This window comes from Diadema setosum, chromosome 10, assembly GCF_964275005.1.
Source record: "Diadema setosum chromosome 10, eeDiaSeto1, whole genome shotgun sequence".
Lineage (NCBI taxonomy): Eukaryota > Metazoa > Echinodermata > Echinoidea > Diadematoida > Diadematidae > Diadema > Diadema setosum.
The window spans coordinates 4,035,166-4,045,612 of record NC_092694.1 but is presented as its reverse complement, the minus strand read 5'-3'; positions in this window follow the sequence as shown (position 1 = coordinate 4,045,612).

Here is a 10,447-nt window from a genome sequence, read left to right as displayed (position 1 = left end):
AAGGTTTGAAGACATTCAGGTTGATAAAATGCATGCAGCTTGGATTTCCTTCCCTCTTCAGTCGCTAAGAGTCGCGATGATGTTTTGAGGAGGATGAGCAGCTGTGGTCAGTTGGGGTCAAGGACTTGTCTCACAGGAGCAGTGGTCAGTGGGATCCTTCAGGAGTTCTGTCTGTTCTGTCCATCGCAATAGCTACTGTCAGAAGTTATCGAATCAATGAACCTTTAAGCACTGGCGAATAAGATTTTGGGGAAAAAAGAAGAGCAAATCACATGTTAATGATATAAACATTTGAATTTTATAAAAATTGGGTAATGAAGTAATGTGTAATTGCCATGGAGTGAATTGCATACAGTCCCTGTAATATTTTTCATAGCTCTAGTATGTGCACATATTTTTGGCATAACCCTTGATCACTTACAGACCTTCACCCTCCCTACACCTACCAACGGTTTTCAAATTGACAAAGACTATAATCTGATATGAGTGGTTGTGCATGTCAAAGACAGAAGTGCGTACTGGTATTTGAGAATATCAACGAGAATGCCCTTGGTGTTTGCCTGAATACATGATTGCTTGTGGAATTATAGTAGACACTGATCTGTACTTTAAGGGGATGGTATAGTTTCGGTTGAGACTTGGCTTCAGTTGTCCAACATTTTCTTTCATGATTATTTTTTTTGGAGATAATGAGAAACCATTTATGAAATATGAAAGAGCATGTAATTCTATTTAGAATTCAAGGTTTTTTTTTTTTTTTTTTTTTTTTTTAATGAAAATTGGTCTTGAAATGGCTCAGATATCCAAAACAAAGCAATCCTAACAAAAGGTGGGATCTAACTTTTAAGATCGCCTTGTTTTACTTTGTTTTGGGGTATCTCAGCCATTTCAAAACCGATTTTCATCATATAAACTTTGAATTTCTAGTAAGATCTATGTTCTTTAACATTTGATAAGGTGTTTTCTAAGCATCTTGCAAAAAAACTTAAAGCTTAATCCTCATCCCAACCAATACTGTATCATCTCTTTAATTTTATTTCAGTCAAGTGGAGTTTCATTATGTGAGAATGATCAGAGTGTAAAAAAAGCATGTTTGGTGCTAGACTCCTTTGCAAAGTGTTTTGTTGCATTGCAGTAATTTGCTCTCAGAGTCCATGTAATGGATTCTGGCTGTGTTTTGCATGAAGAGAATCATGGTTTCAAGCCGTGTATGAGATGTAAATGGTTTGTTGAGTGTCATATAAATCCTCAGACTTTTGAGGGTTTCTTCACCAAGTGAAGATCAAGGAAAGTTTCTGGATTGTTAGAGTACATATTGGAAGGTTTTTCTCACTATGAAATTGAGTGCAGGCAAGTAGGGTGTTCGTTTGTTTGTTTGTTTGTTTTTTCCAGACCTTCATTCTTCCTAAATTCAGCGAGTCAAATTTTTCTTAAATCAGGACTTCAGGACAGTTTTGCAAGTGTTTGCATTTTGTGATTTTCTTGTTGTCTTTATCAGTGAAAAGGAATTTTTGTTAAACTTGAAATACGAACCTTAATGTCATGCCTTAACCCTTCGTGTCCTTTGAGTGCTGTTTGGCACAGAAAACCTCCATAGCTCAGTCTGTGCATACTGTCCATAGATCCTGGCATCAAAGGGGTTAACAGTAAATGACATGCCCGAGCTGTTCCCTCAAAGTCTCATTGGTTTCTGCGTCAAAAAGACTTACCCTAAGTGACTACTGTAAAACCAGAACAATCACAACATGAAACTTTTGTGAATTTCTGCTCATGAAAAAGTTATGAGGATACTGCATGTACTTGATCTTGTAGACAAAAACTTTCGTCTACTTCTTTTGTGAATCATGACTCCTCGCAAAATTTACGAATGCTTCATGCGCGCAAAAATTTCTGGTTCTACAGTGTTAATGTAAATGTGGCCAGATTGCATAAAAGGAGATTCCTGTAATAGTACAGACACATCTGGCTAATTAAAGGCATAGTTTTACCATTTGCAGATGAAACAAAAACCCAACATTAGTGCTTTGAAATAGTTCTAAAATGTGAGATAGGGATAGAAACAACCCCTGTAAAAGTTTGAATAGGTAAAATCGATGTTAAGTATTGTTAAACATACAGAATGTAAACAATAATTATGATAAAAATGTTTCCAGACTAAACCGTCTACAGTTACGGTTTATTGAGAAAAATACAGTATCTTCTTATATTTAAGGCTTTATCACAAAAACTTTTTATGATAGGATGTTTTGTGGTACAACAGACCTACACATAAAAAAAAAAAAAAAAAAAAAAATGTATGCATAAAATGTTATATCTTGGAAATTTTTTAAATCTCTGTTCCCAAAGGTAAACACACGATGAAATAATTTGAGGGAAATCTTGGGTGAAGATCTAGATGGCTAAGTAAAAGTGAGAATTCCTAATGCTTTGTGACATGTTGCCTAGATTTTAGAAATAAAAGCACAAAATTCCTTTGTACTACCTTTCTGGGAAAAAGAGAAGGCTTCGGGGGGGGGGGGGGGAATACTGTAAAACGAGGAATGTTCGCGTGCATTTTAATTTCGCGAATTTTGCGAGTGCCAAGAAATTGCAAAAAATAAAATGCAGGTAAAAGTTCTTGTCTATGCTGTATGCATTGAGCGCCAGCGGCAATTCGCGAAAACTTTATGCCACAAAAGAGGTCGCAGCTCCAATTCGCAAAAATTTAATGCTGCGAATATATCCTGTTTTACAGTAGTTCGGCCCAAGCCCACGACTGATATCCTCACCTATGTATTGCCGAAACGTGGAGTTGGTTGACAAATTGATCAATCATACTTCAGTAAATATTTGTGTAAGCAATAGGGGGGCTGAATTCCTAATTCTTGATTTAGATATGCAAGTGCATTAAGAATTCTCCCACACTTTGAACAAGACTTTGTTGAACCATATTGCATCCAAGTGGGCCCCATGGAAGAGTAACAAGTGCAGATGAGTGTGGGCTATTTAGCCATCTTCTCAACAAATGAAGCAAACAAACAAACAATCAAGCAAACAAGCATTAGAATGGTGACCATGTCCATGTATGATTATCAAGGAGCACACACTATTTGAATCTTGTTCGAAACAGTGTGAGAGAATAATAAATACGTAACTCATGCATTGTTTTAGTAGATTATGTGTATCGTTCAAACTGTACCATTCTTCATCCACTCGGATTGTGCAATTTTCATTATCATTCGAACATCTGGAGTATTTGAAGTAGTGGTATCTGGCTGCAAGTTCTTGAAGTTTATACTGTGATGGTCTGCAATATTCTCTTGACTTGGGTTTGTGATTTTTTCACCCTTCTTAGTTTGATTGCTTATTCCACTCTCTCATTCTAGAGATTTGATAGTTGAGATTTTGGTAGCGTCGACATGTGTAATCTTGCAAACGGTGCACAGGATAGGAGTACGTATATGCATTAACCCTATTCTAGCTGGGCTATTTGAGACCCAAGTTTTTACTGGGGGGTGGGGGGGGGGTCAATTTGACCCCCCCTTCAGATCTCGGCCGCCGATCACGCGATCGCCACGAAATTTTGCCTGAAGATAGAGCTGGATGTCAACTACAAGATTACATGGTCATACAATAGAAAAATATTGCCTTTCTATTTTTAATAAATTAATTATGCAAATTTGTGCATGAAATCATATTTTCACCTATAACTCCATTAAAAAGACTGGAGGATTGCTAAATTTTTGTGTCAGAATTCCTCAAGACACATCAAACAATTTTTGTATAAAAAAATAGCACAATCAAAATCAATTTCTTTTGTTTTCTATTGTTTTGTTAATTTCTTATGTATTTTATTGTTTTTTCGACCTTTTGTTTTCTATTGTTTTTTTGCCAAAATTTGTTGCAGGCACTTTTTCAGGCTTATCTACGCTAGAATTGATTAATTTCAATGGTTAAAAGTTGAAATAATCCTATTTATATCAATTTAACCAAAAAACACAACTTGCATTGGATTTGCACACGATATCATGAATTTGAGCTGTTTTTGGGTTGACATGCATATGCAAAACATTACGTAACTTCAGAACGATGTACCCGAACGTCGCAAATTTGATCTCCAAATATGCGGGAGACTTCAATGAAAAAAGTCGTGAAACGACGCAGCAAAATTTTTTGCGAGTCGCGAAATCGTGGGGCGAAACGTCGTGGGGGGGGGGTCAATTTGACCCCCCCCCTCCCCCAGTTAGAATAGGGTTAACAAAGCAGACCAAACAAAAATTGATTGAAAAGGAAGTGGAAAAGGAAGTGAGGTCGGCAAAGGCAAGTGATGCTGTAGACTGAAAGCTTTAAAAGCATGTGGGATCCAAGTGTTTAAAGTCAATTTGTCTGTATCCGACTATGAATTCAATGGAGGTAGGGTCCCAACACGCTGTGTAAGCTGTCTCTCAAATAAATCACAAAGCTAGATGACATTTCCGCGGTGATGTGAAAGGAAGGGATGTATTTTCTGCTGTGAAAACCTGGAACATCCCTAGGCTGATTTGGTCGAAATCTTGTCATTCTCCAAATTCTTAAATGACAACACATCTTTTTAGCTCGGCCAGCTGGTTCAGGTATACAATTTACATCACCTTTTTTTGTCCTCCCATGTTAACAGTTATCCTTGATTCGAATTACAGCATTATATATGAAGAAGAAAGATTTTTATGTAGAAGGTTTTTTTTTTTTTTTTTCCGCCGATATCAAATATCTAGTAGCTCCATGCAATACATTTGATGCAAAACTTTGTTCATGTATGTAATAAAACTAGGAAAAAACGAATGCATAATTATGCTTGTTCACCTTTTGCAATCAGTTTCCATTTGTTGGTTTGTTTTTTGTTCAGTCAGACAATCAACTTGTATCATATTCCACACATACATAATAGTCTTTATCATTGAAAACGACCTATCTTTCATCGTTTGGTGGTTTTGAGGGTTCTATTTTTATATTATGAGCAATGTCAAGTCAAAATGTTACATTTGCTGGAAATGCTTTATGGCCTGGCAGCTCTCACCCTAAATGAGCCCAGGCATTTCTATACTTTCTAACTTTGTGACACTGAATTTCTAAGGACATTCTGGTCAGTGACTTTATCATCACTTCTTCTGATAGGTGTTTAGCAAGCAAGTGGGATGAATTTTAATGTTATTGGAAAATTAGAGCATTGGGAATGTGAAAGTAACCAAACAGAGGAGTGAATGTTTTGCCACTATGTTAGTCTTTTCTGTTGTGGTTTGCAACCAGCAACCAGTTTGTCAAATGGCAGTTGAAAAGTGGCACAGTTGTACACAATAAAAACATGAAGACACTTAAAAGAAAAGGGTTTTTTACTGTCAACATGGGCATTGGTCACTTTTCCATCTATAGTTGCTACAAATCCGCTTATTTGGATGACAGGGGAAAAATGTTTATTAGTTTTGTTTTGTCTTCACAAAATTTCATGTACTTTGGCCATAGATTCTGTTTATCCATGCATTATAAACATTCATTTGTACATACATACATACATAAATGTATGACACACATTCTACTCATGCCTGTTTTTGCAGGGTTCATTAAAAAAGAAAAAAGATAAATTTTCCCCAGATGAGTTATAGAAACAGGATGATATGAAGTCTAGTCCTGGAGACAGTACATGTACTCGAGACAAGAATCATTTGAATAGTTTTACTGTGTATGACTTTGTCATAGCCTCAGTTTACTATCTAGAGCCCACTGCCTAAGCCTACTTGATATTATTGCTGTTGTTTTGGGGTTTGCATCTAGCTATTGAGCCATATCTTGTTCAATCCTATGACATCTATTGAAAAAATATGAGACAATATAGTGCTGGCACATTGGCAAGTTGTATCTGTGTTTACATCGACAAGAGTTTTCAGCCAGTTGAAGTCAGCTCCTAAAGCATAGCTGTAACTCAGGATGAGAATGTACCAGAGTACATCAATCTGGTGAGGACAAGTCCCCAGTATACTCGGGCAAGGGTCTATGGAAAATGTTTGTTGTAGCAAAATTAGCCCATCCTCAATGGGCTAATTAGTCCATCAGACTTCTGAGTAATGTTATGTAGTCCAGCCAGGAATCGGTTGTCACCAGGGGCTGCAGCCCAAGACTACACAGAGCATTGCAGTATGGGATAAGTGAAAGCTTGCTTCTCTCCAGTGGTCATTCAAAAAATATGAATATGTTATTATTCCATGTTTACAAGTGAAGTTAAAATCAGAAAATGGCCCCAAGACTGTGTTGTGAGAATCATTATGTGTGACATGATCTGTTTTTACAGAAAGCAGATAATTATTTGATGATACCCTACATGCATCATTTGGTTTAGTTGCATGATTTTTTGAAAGGTTGTGTGATCTGATTTAATGTGTCTTTCCTTACAATACAAAATCCACTGATCTTCTCAATACAAACTTCTATTAGAACTAAAGTTGGAGCCAGTTCCTCTCAAAGTGAAATTTTACTGAAAACAAAAGGGTGGGGGGGGGGGGGGGAGGGAGATGGCAAAAATATATGCAGGCTTCAACTTGTGAAGAGGTGACATTTGTGTAGGAAGTTATGTCTTCTCTCTGACCTTTGACCCAACCAGCTTCCCTATCTGGCTTGGACTGTGCTGTAATCCTCTCTCGAGCTAAGTCAACTTTGGAGACTGTAAAAGCTACTTGCCAGGTATTGAATCTACCAAATGATAGTTGTGCATTTAACAATATATTGTACCTTAAACAAAGACAATGGAGCAGTAAGACCACATTTAAGAATTGATAACGTAATTACGTCTTTTGGTATAAGATGTTGCCGGCGTGTATCATTTTTTGCTTTGAATTGTGGCCATGTTCTCTGCACCACAGTTCATTTGATATACATGTACTTGTGTATTATGCATGCAATCATTCATTCATATTGTGTGCATTGTTAACCTGTCACAATGAACACAATACTGTGACGTGGAAAGGAAGGCAAAAATATTCTCGACAATAAACATGTAATGACGTGTAATTACACTTGAGAATCATTCAATCTCCATTTGCTTAACGTCTTTTCTTTTCTTTCACGTGCTATTAAAAATCATTAATGAGAAAAATGTGTGAGAGTGTGTATGTATTGGTGTTGAAGACACCGCTGTGATGGTGCGTGTGTGACGTACATTGTTCACTTTGCTCTGTGCGTGCGTGCGTGTGTATGTGTGTGTATGTGCGCGCGCGGGGGGGGGGGGGGCATGTTTTGCAGTGTTAGAGGAAATGAGAAACTGTAAAGCCAAAAGTTTTTGCCTGCATTTTTAATTTCGGGAATTTTGCGAGATCCATTAAGATTCGCAAAATCAAAATGCACTCTAAAAGTTCTTGTCTACACAATATAAACTGAATGCCAGTGGTAATTCGCGAAAATTTCATGGCGCGAAAAAGGCAGTCGGCTCAGATTCACAAATACACTGTATTTTGTGCCGCGAAAATGTCATGCTTTACAGTAGAATGTTACTGATTATGGGACTGTACAGTTCTACTGGTTGAGGTGCGGATTCAGCTTGTAATGTTTTGCAAGATATTTAGAAACCACTCTACGAAAATTATGTTACAGAGCATACAATTCTAAGGGGAATCAAAAGTTTATTTGATGAAAATCGGCTTTGAAATAACTGAGATATCTAAGAACAAGGAAAAACAAAGAGATCCTAATAATAGTTGTGGCCTGTCAGTTTTATTGGGATCGCTTTTTTGGATATCTCAGCCATTTCAAGGCCAATTTTCATCAAATAAACGTTGGATCCTTTTTTTTTTATATTTCATAAGAGGTTTCTCATTATCTCACCAAAAAAAAAAAAAAATGTTATAAACCTGAAATTCTCAGCTCAACCAGTACTGTACAGTCCCTTTAAACGCTGTAAAAAAAAGAAAGAAAGAAAAAAAAAAGATAATAATAAGTGGAATTTGGAAGGATGAACATAGTGTTACAGTGATGTTGAACGTGTGCGTGATGTGCAATACACGGAGAAAGAGAGATGTCCTTGTCGATTGGACAGAAAGCTGGTGTCTTTCTTTTATCTTACGAGAGACGTGCCCTAGTTTCATGGTCGGACATCAGGGTATTTACGGCGGGACGGCGGGAGTAAAAACAGACGTACGATCAGTGCACGATTTGCGTGTTTTTGTTTGTTTGTTTGTTTGTTTGTTTTTTTGAGACGAAACCATCTACTTTTCTTTCATTGTTGGCTCTTAGATTCCATGAAACTGTCAGATATTGTGCATGTTATAACATATATAACTGCTGTACTCGGTTATTTCACAAAATAGAGGGACGCTCATTATGAAATCGCAGACTGGCTTAGCGCCATCTACTGATCTGCGTTGTTGCTAGTTCAGCTGCTAGGAGCCTATTCCCGCACTGCTCGGTCAGAAGGGCGCTGGGTTTGCAGATAGGCCTTAAATTCATGGTGCTGTCACCTCCTTTCTCTATCTAGTTAATTAAAGTCAACTTGAACGTGATATGAAGACTGATCACAAAACAACTAAACTAAACTTTTGTTCATTAAAGTTTTTGCGATTAACGCTGCTGAAGAACAAAAAAAATAATAATAAACGTGGGATAACTCTTCTCATAACTTCATGGATATTACTTACCATGGTATATAATAACAAATGAAGTATCACTGGACTAGTATAATTTTGCTCCCTGTGCTGGACTTATTTAAACTTGTTTGATTATGACTCTTAACCCATTTTGGGATGAATATCTTCATGATCTTCTGGACTAACACTTGCACTAACGGTCTTGACCCATACTCTCACCAACTGACGTAGTCGCGATTATAAGAGTGAATAGCGCCCTCTTACGTTCACGTGTTCTTCGCACAGAAAAAAAAAAAAGGTACTACAATGTAGTTTGAACACAGGGTGCTGCGTTGCAAATCACGGTCATCGAAGCAACATCATTACTATTTACCCAAATCATTTCGGTTTCGATCATTTGTGTGTCAATCGGCCTGTCTGTCTGTCTGTCTGTCTGTCTGTTGCTATGACAACACTAAAAACATCCCACAAATTTTCCAAACGTGCTATTTTCTTCTTGGAAGAGATATCTTTAACAGTATTTTATAATCACGAATACCCGCACCCATGGATCCTTCGAATCAGTCTACATTATCATGAACAGTTAAAGGGGAAGGCTAGTAACTGATCAGTGGGAATCAGTGGAAATGCTGGGAGATGATTGTTCCAATCCTTATGGGATTCATTCAAGAGTTCATTGTATATCTATTGTTGTGTGAAAATGATTTGCTTCAGAATGATCTCATATTCAAGTAATGTGCAGTTTAATGCTTCCAGGTTAGCGTCCCTGGTCAGTGACGGAGCATTAATCTGCACATTACTTGAATATGAGACCGTTCTGAAGCAAATCATTTTCACACAACAATAGATGTACAATGAACTCTTGAATGAATCCCATAAGGATTGGAACAATCATCTCCCAGCATTTCCGCTGATTCCCACTGATCAGTTACCAGCCTTCCCCTTTAATGGGTGCAAAGAGATCGGAGGACACGTTAAATGGATAAGGAGTAATGAGAAGAAAGTTTACTTTTCTCATTGGTCAGACCTGGTTATGACCCTCCCCTTTCACTATCTTCATAGTGACCTTCTCCAATAATGTAATTCTCATAACTTGCATGCTACCTATTCCCACCTGCAAAGCTCCTTAAACTCAAGATTAACTTGGTTACACGAGCTCATGACTGTGTATAATGACATCTTTAGTATCTACACATACCGCTCTTAGTGCAGATGTAATTATGGTACTTCTTGTGGGAGTTTCTTTTCGTACAAAGCATTAAATAGCGGAAATTTCATAATCAATAAAAGAAGAATGAATAATCATTAATACAAAAGTGATTTACTATACGGTGGATAAGGTACACTAACCATCAATACCAGTAATGGTATTGCTGATTTATGAAGGCGGCCAGGTGTGAAAATGTTCACACATCCGTGGTGTGATTGTTATTGTTGTTACGGACAGAAAAATAGAGAGAGAGAGAGAGAGAGAGAGAGAGAGAGAGAGAGTAAGAGAGAAAGAAAAGCTAGAGCCTTATCTTCATTCCTGTTGAATAAAATAATGAATGTGAGAGATCATAACATTTATGAATAACTTATTCATTGAAACAAGTGGTGTTATTCGACGATATTGCGGGGGTGATAATTATATTATTTTCTTCTCTTTTTTCTCGATTCTTTGAGATATTCCAAATTCATATGTAACATACATGAAAAATGTGGATGTCATGACATCATCAACTCGCTCATTTGAATATTCGTAAGGACTGGTCAAGAAATGTTTTCCGCAACAACAAAAAAAGTGAAATATCAAAATGACTTTTCTTTCTTCTTTCTTATCCAATTTTTTTTATGTGTGATTTTCGGAACGTTCTGCAGGG